We start from the raw sequence: 14,187 nt of genomic DNA, 5'->3' as shown, positions 1-14,187 counted from the left end.
TGGTTTTAGGCTTCACACAGCTCCTTATAGTTTCTCCACCTTTGTGTCGCACTTCCACACATAGACTTTAATGTCTGGCTTCTGGACGTCTTCATGAAGAAACTGACGAATTTGTGTGTCCATAAACTGCAGTGACTTGTTGCTGATTGATGCAATGACAAGATGTCACCACCAGGTGGCAGTGAATCGTGCAGGCTCGAGTTCGACTATCACTCCTCTTCTCTTGTAGTCAATAAAGAGTTCTTTTACAGATGGCTCAAATGATGTTTTATTGTGACTTGTTGTGGATGTTTATTTATATTCTTGATACATCCATGATATCACCTTTACAACTGTGTCGCCTTGCAAATGTGTTCGCTTTGCAAGTGTGCCACTGTCGAACTAAGAATGAACATAACATAACGCACGAATTACGACCAGGTACAAAGCAGGAAAATAAATACACAAAAATGACGAAAGGTTAACAAACATACCTCGCTGGCTGACCTGAGCTTGAGAAGAGAAATGGGAACTTAATGTTCTTATATTGAGACTTCTTAACTTAGCACATGGGTACAACAAGTTACATCACTTTGCACCTCCGAGCTTCTTAATTGACCGGACGGAAACTAACGTAAAGATTGGTTCCTCCCTGTGGATTTTCAAAATAAACATGTCTAAATCAAAATAGTGGCAGTAAAAGTGTATAACTGTTTATAAACAAAAATAAATGTATGCTAAAAGGTACACCGATCAGGCATAACATTATGACCACCTCCTTGTTTCTATGCTCATTGTCCATTTGATCAGCTCCGCATTCTCAGCACTGCAGCACTGTAACAGTGATGTGGTGGTGGTGTGTTAGTGTGTGTTGTGCCTGTCTGAGTGGATCAGACACAGCAGTGCTGTTGGAGTTTTTAAACCCCTCAGTGTCACTGCTGGACTGAGAATAGTCCACCAAGCAAAAATACCCAGCTCTTGACTCCAACTCTCTGGAATACCATACTTCTTACAGCACTTCTCCTTTTTCTTTAGGCGCAATTTTTCTATCATCTCTTTTCAAAAGCACTCTGTCAGCTAATGTTTACTGATTATATGATCAGCCCTTGATTTCCCAATCTGACTGGGAAAAACCCACACATTTGGGAAAAGTCCTACACGTTTTACCTGGTAACCCCCACCCAAATTGCACACATTTTCAGACACCACTATGCTGACTCCAGAACATTCATCGGCTAGGACTTACAGTGGCCAGTAATATGATCAGTCAGACATTTGGGAAACAGGAAAAAAGTTTAAGATAGACTTTTATTATCCCACTGGGGGAAATTTGCATTGTTACAGCAGAATACACAGTAAGCAGATAAAGAGCACTAAGTAGACAAAGATGTGCATCATACAAAATACAAAATATAAGATATACTATAGAAATAAATAAATAAGCAAGGCGTCTGTTAGCAGAAAATTATGAAAAATAAAAATAGCTTGTGTATGTATTGCACTTGTACCAGTCTATCAGCAGCAGATATTGCACATTAATTAGAGGTAGGATAAGATATAGTGCTATGTGGTGTGTTTGTGATAGAGTGCACTAACTTAAGAATAGATAATAAAATAACTTAAGAAAAAAATATTATTTCACAGTAGTGAAGGTGAGATCTAAGGCTATTAGAACATCAAGATTTTGGACATGGCTCTATTTTTTTTGTTGCACTGGAATCAAGATGTGCACTAATTTTACACTACATGGTTACACTACCTGACTTTTACCCTGATTTTAGCCCTGATTCTCAGTCTGGCGGTCAACTCTTGTCTGCAGATTTTTGGGTCAGTCAGAGTCGACAGTTGGAGAGAGAGAATCGAGTCGTGTGTGAGTGGCACAGACTCAGATTTACAGCCTCTGGATTGTGTTTTAAACCAGTCTGAGTTTATCAAACGTTTAAAATTTTCAACCCAATTCTGAGCATAATCTAGTGTAAACTGATCAGTGACTCTGAACAGATTCTTGCAACAGTCAATGAAAACAGAGCACGAAAGAAGAACATACATATATGGTGTTTACTTGAACATTTGAATTGTCAGATAGCTGCAGAAATCCGATTATGATCCTCTATTGTGTGCAAGTAAATGCACTCAGTGAGTCTACTGGGCTGTAATTATTTGGTGAGGAAGCATTTCCATGTATGATGATGATGATGATGATGAATGAAGCCTTTATTGTCACATAGTAACCAGCGAAATTTGATCAACCCGTCCGAGCACATACAATATGACAAGGGGGGAGACAGGACAGGAAGACGGCATGGAAACAGAGAAACAGAATACATTGGGTAAGGGAGGAGACAAAAAAACCCCCCCTAAGGGTTCATAAGGGAACTCAGTCTAGGAACAGAGAAAAAAACACCTCAGCATTAGCACACAGTTCCACACACACAAAGTCCATGACTTGCGATGGGGATGGGGGCGGGGGGTGCAGACAAACCCAGCGTAGTAAGCGGCCATCCGGATCTGCAGCCATGAATCCAGCGCTGATCAACAGACCCGTCATACCATACCAGGGGGGTAAAAGCGGCGAAGGTGTTGGAAGGGGGAGGGGGTAGGAGGGAGGGGAGGGGGGAGTGGACAGGGGGGGGGGGGGGCGGATAAGGGCCTGAAGAAGGCGCCCTGCTCGGCATCCCAGTCCAGGTATCTCACAGTTCGCAGGGTGGAATGGCGATAACACAGCAAACGCCATGGAGACAACCTTGATCGGGCCCAGGCAGAGTCAACAATCAGCAGATCCAGGGAAGTGGGGGAGGAGGATAAGAGAGGGTCTCGCAGCAGTGTTCCTCTGGAGGAGATATGATGTACCAGCCAAGGCCAAGGCCCGCGCTGATACGGGGAGCTGAAAGCAGATAAGAAGGTTTCCAGGCTTCGAGCGAGTAGCCGTATTTTTTATGGTAGCTCACCAAGTCCATTGTGGTCACTCCAACGATCCATTTTCCTTTGCAAAGCCGCTAACTTCTCCACGATGTTATCCAGGGTACGACTTACAGTCAAAGTCTGAGTGTTGACAGCTCTGCCCACCACGTCAATCATGTCGGGCAGCTTCAAGGGGCCGTGGACAGCTGCCCCCATTTTGCGAATTTTGCGATACACCAGGGCAATGCCCAATCCAATCAGCAAAGCACCTGCGATCATGGTTCCAAATAGGTAGACGTCCTCAATATCCTCCACGGAGAGAGCCGCCAGACACACGACACGCCAGCTCTCCCATGCGTCCATCATGTAGCCAGCTGCAAATGTTCCGGCAGGACAGGCTGGTTCCCCCGAACCAGAACTTCTCATCGAGAAGATGGTGTCAGTTGCGCCGAGAGACCATTTAATCAAATCCATATTTTAGGTTTGAAGAACAGCGCGGAGAGAGTCTCTCAGTAAAGAGCTCAGACAATAGACTAGACACAGAAGCAAAGCAGGAGAGATAAGGGAGAGGAGAGGAGGAAAGTGCGACTGCCTTCGTTGAGAGCCAGAGAGAAGTATCATCTGCATAGCTATGGGAATCAATATTGTTCTCTAGTATTTGAACTAAAGGTAGCTTTAGGAGAACACTGGACCGAATCTTCACCCTCTCCAGGATTCTGGAGGGTTCATGGGAGTTTGCCCAACCAGTCCACATGTGCTTTGTGGATTTGGAGAAGGGATTCGACTGTGGTCCCTTGGGTATTCTGTGGGAGGTGCTTCGGGAGTACAGGGTACATGGCTCTCCGTCAGGGCTGCCCTTTGTCACCGATTCTATTCATAATTTTCATGTTCATATATACATATTCAGAATTTCTAGGCGTAGTCAGGGGATGGAGGGTGTCCAGTTAGGTGACCTCAAAGTCACGTCACTGCTGTTTGCAGATGATGTGGTCCTATTGGGGACATCAGGCTGTGAACTTCAGCTTTCACTGGATCGGTTTGCAGCCAAGTGTGAAGCGGCCAGGATGAGAATCAGTACCTCCAAATCTGAGGCCATGGTTCTCAGGCAGAAAACGGTGGCCCTCTCTGGGTCGGGGATAAGCTCTTGCCTCAAGTGGAAGAGTTTAAGTATCTCGGGGTCTTGTTCACGAGTGATGGTAAAAGGGAGCGGGAGATTGACAGGCAGATTGGTGCTGGGTCAGTAGTGATGCGGGCTCTTTACTGGTCTGTTGTGGCAAAGAAAGAGCTGAGCCATAAGGTAAGGCTCTCGATTTACCGGTCGATCTACATTCCCACCCTCACCTCTGGCCATGAGCTTTGGGTAATGACCGAAAGAATAAGATCACGAATACAAGTGGCCGAAATGAGTTTCCTCTGCAGGGTGTCTGGACTCTCCCTTAGAGATAGGTTGAGAAGTTCGGTCATCCGGGAAGGACTTGGAGTAGAGCCGCTGCATCTCCACGTCAAGAGGAGCCAGCTGAGGTGGTTCGGACATCTGGTTAGGATGCCTCCTGGACGCCTCCCTCAGGAGGTGTCACAGGCAAGTTCACCTGGGACGAGACCCCGGGGAAGACCCAGGAGACGCTGGCGTGAATATATTGCCCAGCTGGCCAGGGAGCGCCTCGGAATCCCCTTGGAGAGCTAGTGGAAGTGGCTGGGGAAAGGGAGGTCTGGGCCTCATTGCTTAGGATGCTGCCCCCGCGACCCAAACCCCGGAGAAGATGATGGATGGATGGATGGATGGATGGATGGATGGATGGATGGATGGATGGATGGATGGATGGTAGCTTTAGGAGGTTCCTGATTCCTGGAGATTTCCACATGTCAAGGACACCGTATCAGATTCATGACTTCAATTAAGGACTGTTTCAGGTAGTCCTTCCCAATTTTCTAACCTGTCTAAAAGTATTTAATGATTTACAGTGTCAAATGCAGCATTAAGATCTATTAGTACCCAAATTTACATTTTACCAGTGTCTGTATTCTGCCTATTTTCAGTATTTTCAAGAACATGAATGAAATGTGTCAAAATAACTTTGAATTAAAATGAAAGTTAGTTGAGTGTGTATGTTTGTTTTAAAAATTAAAATCAGAAAAGAGCTTTTTTTTCATTTTATAGCTTTGAGACTGTAGGTGGAGGGCAGGAAACTTAGCAGACTGAACAGAAGCCGCTGAAAGGGAGTACTGTGGCAGCAAATTAACCTCAGTGTACCAAACAGCTCAGAAGCATGCAGACACCGAGACATGACTCACCCATCGGCTCAGCACGCTAGTACACCATTTAACTTTTTAACCCCAGTTTACTGTCACTGTAAATTTAACAAAGAGGGGAGCTGGAACTGCTGTTAACGCAGGTAGATGACACATTAGTTTTTGTCATTGGAAAGGATGACCACATCATTACAGGTTCAACTTCATTCACCTTTCAGTAACTATAATCACAAAAGCCAGACGTTTTTCTCTGTAAAGTTGAATTATACTTGGCATTTATTATTAAATATTCAACTTTCTTTCTTTGATTTCGCATGAAATAAACATCCAAAATGATCAACCCTGCACCAGATACATTTCACTGTCAGAAACAGGTCACTGGCGCTGTAAGGGACCGTCTGAAAAGTGCATTTCTCATGGTTTTAATTTCTCATGGATTTAATAACAAACAAGGCCAAGACACACCAAGCCACTTGCAGTCAAGATTAGTTAAATAATAATAATAATAATAATGATGATAATAGAATTTGGTTTGAAAAAGTTTGTACTAAGCTTAAATTACGCTTTACCACGAGCGGCTTTGTGTGTTTTATCCAGGTCCACATGATCCCATGGGTTTTATGAGCACATGCCCAGAAGTCCTAGCCCCTGCAGGGTTTTACACATTTTCAATTTTATAGCCGATTGAAATTTTAACGCTCTCCACATTTTCTACACACCCTCTTCTTTTTCTCCTCCAATCACTTTTTTTTGTACCAAACTAATATTTACAGAATTGTTAGCTTGATGGAGGACGTGTAAAATAAAGACCTGAAACTTTGACAAAAATGAGGATTTGATTTCCAAGGCGAATTGTGTCAGGTCCCTAAGAGCGGAGTTACACTACATAAATTTTACCCTGATTTTAGCCCTGATTCTCAGTCTGGCTGAGTCTGAGCTGGTCGGCTCTAGTCTGCAGATTTTTGGGTCAGTCAGAATTGACAGTTGGAGAGAGAGAATCGAGTCGTGTGTGAGTGGCACAGACTCAGATTTACAGCCTCTGGATCGTGTTTTAAACCATTCTGAGTTTATCAAACATGTTTAATATTTTCAACCCAATTCTGAGCATGATCTAGTGTAAACTGATCAGTGACTGTGAACAGATTCTTGCAACAGCCAATAAAACTGAGAGCACGAAAGAAGAACATACAGCTAGTAAACAGAGAAAAATGGTGAAGAGTCTCTCACGTGTGGAGTTTAAGGCACAATCGAGTTTATGTACATTTACAAACTCTAAAAATACCAACTGATCACATTTTTAAGTCCATGATGCACTCTTAAACATGTCTACCTGCTGCTTTTTCACTGTTTCAGCAGCAACAGCAGCTCCTAGTAACAGGAAAACGCGAGAGCTTGTGTGAGTTCAGTGAGTTCCTTTTAGTTCAGGCCTTTATTGGTGCCCAAGTACCAATAAGGGCTGCGAGGGTCAGTGTGAGGACAGTACCAAAGCCCCTAGCACCACTTCTTGAACCTCACCTCCTGCTCCGTAGAGAGGGCACTGCACCTTTGACCCTGGTGTAAGACCTCTCATGGCTGCACTTGCTTTGGGCACCATTCTCACACCTCCTCTTATGGCTCTTGTCGGCACATTGGACTCAAAAATGCCAGCACGAGTTGAAAAGCTGCCATCTACATCTAAACTATCTACTTAAAAAGAAAGATAGAAGTGAAACTTGTTTGGTGTCAGTATGCTTTAGCTTAGTAGGGTTAAAGGTTTGGGTGTTTAAGTTTGCTGGTGTTTTCCTCTTCTTTGTAATGTACATCTTTGAAGAGCTGTCATCTTCAAGGGGTAAATGCGTTACTTGTGAAGAGTGGACCTATATTTTATAGCGAAATGATGCGTTAATTGTTAGGTGTATGATGTGTGCTCTTGTTAATGTGTGTGTAATCTTGCAGTTGTTTTGTTGACTGGAAAAAAACTTCACTTATAGTGGTGATGTGCCCAACTCTGGTTTGTATGCATATGCCTTAATTTATCTTCCTGTGATATCTAAAAAAAAATCACTGACCCCCAAACAAGGTAGCCATATAGGTGCCCACCAAATATTTGTGCCAAGGGGGCAATAACTTTAAGATCCAGTCCTGAGCTTTCGTGAGAATCTTTGATAGCTTGCAGGGATAAAGATTAGGTTTAATTACTGCTGTTTTAGGAAGTTGTGATATATTATGACAGCATTTTAGGGCCACTGTTAATAAAATTAATATAGTAGACTTAGAAAATAAAATAGTAATATTTCAAGAAAAAACTCATAATAAAAATTCATATATAATATTGCGAGAATAAAGATGTAATATTTCTAAAAAATGTAATAATTTTTGGAGGATAAAGTGGGCTAATTGTAGGGTGCTTTCATAATGCATTGGGGTCTCGGTTGCTGTACTAGCGCTGGAAGTCCACTCACTCCTGTCTCTTTGTGGATCATTTTGATCATCATTCTCACTCTCTGTAAAACTTCATGCCCTCTTTGAATGGTGTAGAGATGTAGCCCTGATAGCCGCGTAGACGACCCTGCCTGATGATTGTTTCTGATAACAGTTCTTTGAGGATGTAATATGCAAGCAGAAGCTTTTTAAGAGGAAATCATTTTAAACAGCTGCATCTTTTGAAGTGATTGAAAGGATTCCAGCCTCTCTATTGTAGTATTACTTTTCCCGAGTCCTTACAGGAAAATCCGTCCCTGATGGCCATCTTGGCAACGTCCCCTAGAAGTTATTTCCAATCATACAAGACCGCAGTCCTATGGGGTGAGATCTACAAAACTGGACTAAAAATGTTTCAAAAACATGCTTGAAATAACTGAGAAAATCTGACAAAAGCAGCATTAAGAGTTTATAGCATTCAGTCTATTCAGACTCTCCACAGGGAGAAGGAGATTTAGCCCACAGCTTGAACATCTGGAGCAATAAGTAGCACAAAAAACATCAGTGAAATGATTAACATCCACAACCATAACAGCAGAAATGTTGAGACCTTTAGAAATGTCCAGATTCAGAGTGGCCTTGGTGGTGAGGCTGCGAGACACTAAATGCCCAAAAATTCTTTGGCATTACTATCCATGATAATATCTATGTGGATGTTAACATCACCAATAATGAGAAAGTTGTAATCAATGGAAGTAACTGACTGTACTCCTCCGCAGATGCTACCAAGAGCTCAGACATGTTAAGCTTGTGGACAGACATGCGACAGCTGTAGTAAGCTGAATCATTTTCTTCAGGTATGTTGCTTTTTTCCAGCTGGGTCAGATGGCCAGACACTTCATCCTGCAACTGTAGTTATCCACACTGTAGTAGCCTTCAAATCAATTACAGTCATAAAGATGTGTGCATCCCTTTACGGCGCAACACAGGCTCCAGTGTGTCTCTCCTGAATGTTGACACCTACAAACAGTTTTTCAGGCCACTGCCCACGAACCTTACATTTACAGCATTTAGCAGACGCTCTTATCCAGAGCGACTTACAAGAAGTGCTTTGTCAATCTAGAGAAAGTATCTTTGCTAGTTACCGATAGCTTAGAGAAAAAGACAGTCCTGAGCTCAGATACTGCTAGAAACAAAATGTCACTGCAGACACCAAGAGAAAAAGAAACAGAGTTGAACGCAGAACTCTGTGCCATTCAATGCAATACAATAACAATAAGATACAATACAATACAATAAACTACAATACAGAGTGAAGTACAATAAAATAAGTGCAGCTTATAATTCAGTGCTCATTTAAGTGCTGTGTAAAGAGACCTTGACCTAATTAATTAAGTTGTGTCCCTCTACACAAACTTAATTTCAGAACCCAGCTTTTGCTTTCATGCTGCCCACCTAGGGGACCAATCTAATGGGTTTGGACCACTTCACTGCTCTGGGGTTCTCCTTCCTGGACTACAGGCCAACCGATATAGGATTTTTAAGATTATACAGATTTTGATAGTTGAGGATTTGACAGTCTGACATATCGGCTGATATATACTTTTTTCTTCACAAATAAATAAAGGTTTTCCCAAAAACTTATGTGTAGTTATTTAAGTTGTGCCCTGTGATGGACTGGTGACCTGTCTAGGGTGTATCCTGCCTTCTGCACGATGACAGCTGGGATAGGCTCCAGCTCCCTCCTGCAACCCGGAAAGAGAAGCGGTTTAGAAGACGTGTGTGTGTGTGTGTGTGTGTGTGTGTGTGTGTGTGTGTGTGTGTGTGTGTGTGTGTGTATTTATTTCCTGTGCTGGTCCCCTGTGGTTGCTCCGAGCCACTAATCTTCAGTAGTTTCTCTGGGGTAGTGAGGTAGTGTTTGAAGTCCATAGATTTCATCAGCAAAAGACATGCTACTTGCACACAGTTGTGTATAGCTGACTTCCATCTGCATTAGTCACAACTGAAAACGACTGTCATATTTCAGACATTTGTCATATGTGATTATGAGCACTGTAACTGTCTGTGAGAGCACAGTGAGACTGTCTCACTGTCTAATGGCTCTGCTGGTTCTGTAGTCCACAAAAATGTGATACACGTAATGTTTATGTAAATGGTTGCATGTATTTTTAACTAGGAATTTATTCACTCTAGTCCATTCATTCCTTTAAGTCACTCACTGAACTCTCACTGAAACACTAAATACAGGCTCCAGTTTAGGCCTATTTAGCCTACAATAATGCTAAATGGCTATCTGGTGATGCTTTACACATTTAGAATGTGCTCAAGCGCAGGAATATCCTATTCTTTCTTTCTGTTATGTATTTTTCCAAAGAGGTCAACCCTGAAAAACATTTTTCTTACTCGTTTCTTTTCTCTATACACTTGTAACAAATTTGAGAGCAATAATGTGCAACTTTACACCAGATGATGCACTGAGGAACCAGACTCCAGGCCTATTTAAAGATAAACTTTCAGAAGTTCTTAAACAGGTGGCCTTAGAATACACACCATAACTAAACTAAAATTTCCAGAGAAATTCGGGCAACAATTTGTTAGATCGTGTATTTAGTGAAATTCTCACTCTGTTGACCAAATTTAGCCCATTTTAAGAAATAATGTTTGAAACAAGGAACATTATCTGCCAATGTAGTGAGGTAATTTGGCACAGATTAGCTCAGATGGCTTTTCTTTCAGGAAGTAATAAGCAACGTAATCCCATTACAGCATGAAAAAAGTAATGGAATGGAATACATTTTGAGTAATTACCCCAACACTGGAGCTATTCCAACTTTAATGGTAGCATTAATGTAAGGAAAATGGCCCTGAAATGCATGATTGCTGTACCTCTAGTAGTATCGCAGTACATAACCCACATCTTAAGCCCTATTCGAGCTGGATTAGTTTTACCTTCGCTGTAATTTGAGTGATCCGTGATTTTAAACCAATACAAATCTGTCATGTCCGTAGTTGTGCTAAGTGATAATTCAGTGCCAATTACCTTCTATACTTTTCCGAAGTCGGCCCTCCCTCAGTAATTGTAAACAAATTTAAATTGACATCACAGTAATATAATAACAAAACTGGGCAATAGAAAATGCCCCCTCCCTATTTTTTCTTTCTTTTGTGACCTGAAGGAAAGGCTAATTGCTAAAATGAAGCTTATTTGACCCAATTCCTTAATCCTCAAGTTCAGGAGAAGGCTACTAAAATCCACAACATTTTTAGTGATCACTGAATTACAAGAAGGAAAATGAAATATCTTAAAAGCTTCTCTCACAAGGTTATGCATTTTCTGTCATGATGGCCAGCATTTGGTGTTAAATGGACCCATTTGACCAGCCTAATATATATGCCTCTATATGCCATTTAGCTGCATATCATGTTTGTGCCTGTTGCATAATCCAGACATAAACAGTTGTGTTGGTGCTTTGATCCAGGATATTTGAGGTAATTTGGGGAAATTACACAGATCCTTTCCCTGGGACAAATCAGCCAGTCAAATCACATACTACTTACATCAACAGACATCCTCTGGTAAAAACATGGCTTTAAGGCTTTTTAAAGAATGTATTTCACTCAATAAACACCTCACTCATGCCATTTTTCCTAAGACATTACATACATTAAACTGCAGTTGTGAAGCCTCTCTTAAAAAAATCTAGGAGTGACTCTAGATGAAGTAAAGTAATTACAGACCTATTTCAAATGTACCTTTCACCAGAAAAATCACTTAAATTGCCATCTAGACAAATTTCTGTCAGGACTCTGGCCTAACATAGGACTGAGATTGGCTTTTATTAAGTGTATTAATGACAGTAGTTTACATACAGACTCTGGAAAAAAATGTTCTACCACTGCTTGATTTCACTGCTGCCTTTGATGTCAATGACTGTAAAATTCTCGTAGATAGACTTGAGAACTGGGCTGGAATCTCAGTTTATATCTGCAATGAAGGAACTACTTTGTCAAAAAAGAATCATGAGACGTGACCTGTGGTGTCCCACAGGGTTTGTTTCTTGGCCACTCAAATTTATACATGCTTCCTCTTGGCCAGATATTACAAGCCTATGTGATGTATTACCACAGCTGTGCAGATGATACTTAGATCTACTCGGCCCTCTCCCCAAAAATATGGTCCCCTTGACTCACTTTGTCAGTGCCTTGAGCTCATCACTAACTGGATGAGACAAAACATTCTGCAGTTGAATAAAGATACAATTTTATTGAGAAATAGCAATGGGAGGCACAGACTAGCTGCCTATCTGGATTTGAGAGCTAAAGAACTAGTATGTAAAGCAGTTACTAAATCAGCATTTTATTACCTTAAGAACATCAACAAGATTACAGGTTTGGAGAAACCCACCCACTTTATTTCTAGCAGGATTGATTACTGTAACCGTCTCTTTAGAAAAGAAGGCATCACCCCCCCACCACCCACCCCACCCCCTCTTAAATCCTTACATTGCCTAATAGTCGGTTACAGTCTGCCTGCAGTAAAGACTAAGCATTGAGAATCAGCATTTCGAGTTGCTATTAAATGGTTGACCAAGCGCATTGAAAGAGCCCTAACACTAGACCTTTAAAACCAGGCTGAACATTCCTGTTTGAACAGCTCTTGTCTAAGCCTGAAACACTGTCAGCAAATTAATGTAATTTAATATTTAATTTCTTCTTTTAAATCTCTCACTTTAATCACGTACCGTGGTTGGCATGTATCTTTTTAAGCCTACCCACCATGGCAAGGTTATGACTGCAGCCTCTTCACAGATGTCAGTTAACTGTTTTAGTTATTTACTTTGAGGTTGTATTCCTTTATGCATTATGGGTTTTGCAGCATTTGTTATTATCACAAGCCCTGTTATGCTCTGTAATGGAACATTATAGGGCTTGTGCACCTACTAGAACCTCCTCCTCGTTCTCATCCTCGACTCCTGGAGTCAGAGCCACTGTACCTGCTAGAGCCTCCTCTTCCTCATTGTCCTCCACTCCTGAAGTGAGCCATTGCACCTGCTACAGCTGCCTCCTCCTCCTCATACACATCATCATCATCATCATCATAATTCTCAACTCCTGGAGTCAGAGCCACTGCACCTGCTACAGACGCTTCCTCCTCTTTCTTCTACACATCATCATCATCTTCATCTTCATCTTCATCATCATCATCATCATCATTCTCAACTCCTGGAGTCAGAGCCACTGCACCTGCTACAGACGCTTCCTCCTCTTCCTTCTACACATCATCATCATCTTCATCATCTACTTCTAGAATCAGAGCCATTGCACCTGCTACAGCCACCTCCTCCTCCTCCTCCTACTGTCTTGCTCCTCATACACATCATCATCATCATCCTGGACTCCTGGAGTCAGAGCCACTGCACCTGCTTACAGCCTCCTCTTCCTCCACTACCTCCTTTTTTGTATTTTTCTGACATATGAAGCTCATCAGTTTTATTTCGTAGATTAAAAACAGCACTAACATGACATAAAAGCAAACTGGAAATAGTAAAGCTTTTCAAATACATATTTTTGGTCTCGAGTGTTTAAACAAATTACCATACAGTGGAACAAAGCAGCCATTCTAAACCGCTAATGCAGCTCCTGCCTTTTCTTGACAAAAAAAAAGCCAGACGGTGTGGACTCGCCCTAATATGGGGGCCTCTTTTTTTACAAATTTTCGATGGGGAATATGACTTGGCCTTATTTTTTTGCTTTAATCCCTGTAATGAGCAAATTATAAATCAAGACCATTTTAAAAACTCTGACTGACCATCCTCTGTGTTCTGTTAAAAGGCTTGTATCAGTTTGTAGGTTTTCTTCGCTATTCGACTCTGACATTAAGCATAATTTAAAAGTTAATGTTTTGCACCTGTAATCCGAAAGCTTTTTTAATAATTTGCTGCTTATCGTACTGTGCTTTCTCTTTTAGGTTTGTGTCTTAGGTTTTGTACACCACACGCCTCAGATTACGCAACTTTTTCTGAACAACCAAACAAAGATTGCTTGAAAGGTGCAAACCATTTTTTCCAGTGAAATACGTTGCCTCCCTGAGAGACATGAGTCAGAACCCTTTCTTGTCATGGGTAGTGCAGACATTAATCTGAATTCAGTGAGACTCATTAAAAGGTATTATTGGGCCTTTTACGGTCTGATAGAGATGTAGACTGTGTGAGAAAAATCTCATACTTTTCACGTCACCATTTTCTACTAAAAGTTCAGCTGGGCCAGTGGTGGACAGTAACTAAGTAAATGTAATTTGTTACTGTGCTTAAGTAGTTTTTTCGTGTAACTGTACTTAAGTATTTCCATTTTGGGCGACTTTTTATTTCCACTCCACTACATTTCAAACTCAAATATCTTACTTTTTACTCCACTACATTTGTTTTTTGTGTGCATAAAAACGTAACATGTCAAAAAAAAAGAAGTGCAAAGCCAGGAACACCAATCAGGGATCCTGAAGTCTATCAATTATGTGTTTAGGTGAAAAATAATAAAAGAAAATACAGGATGTTTAGAAGGAAAAAACAAGGAGAAGCTGTGACGATTGGCCCCTTTTTTGGTTTGGGTTGAAATGTCAACAGCAATGCTTTCATATTAAAAACAGCACACAATTCCATG

At 41.5% G+C, this 14,187-nt stretch overlaps 1 long non-coding RNA gene across 2 annotated transcripts in view; it reads left to right on the top strand.

Moving 5' to 3' along the window:
* The window catches only part of LOC119263699, a 44,357-nt gene extending 30,445 nt beyond the window's left edge, over nucleotides 1-13,912 (top strand). For both annotated transcript variants that reach the window (XR_005130475.1, XR_005130474.1), the window contains 2 exons: nucleotides 8,310-8,387; nucleotides 8,957-13,912. This is a non-coding gene — a long non-coding RNA (uncharacterized LOC119263699). The remainder of the gene's footprint in view (nucleotides 1-8,309; nucleotides 8,388-8,956) is intronic.
* The last annotated feature ends 275 nt before the right edge of the window (nucleotides 13,913-14,187 follow it).

This window comes from Pygocentrus nattereri, chromosome 7 (genome assembly GCF_015220715.1).
Source record: "Pygocentrus nattereri isolate fPygNat1 chromosome 7, fPygNat1.pri, whole genome shotgun sequence".
NCBI classification, from domain to species: domain Eukaryota; kingdom Metazoa; phylum Chordata; class Actinopteri; order Characiformes; family Serrasalmidae; genus Pygocentrus; species Pygocentrus nattereri.
This window is presented reverse-complemented; position numbering and strand designations above follow the sequence as displayed.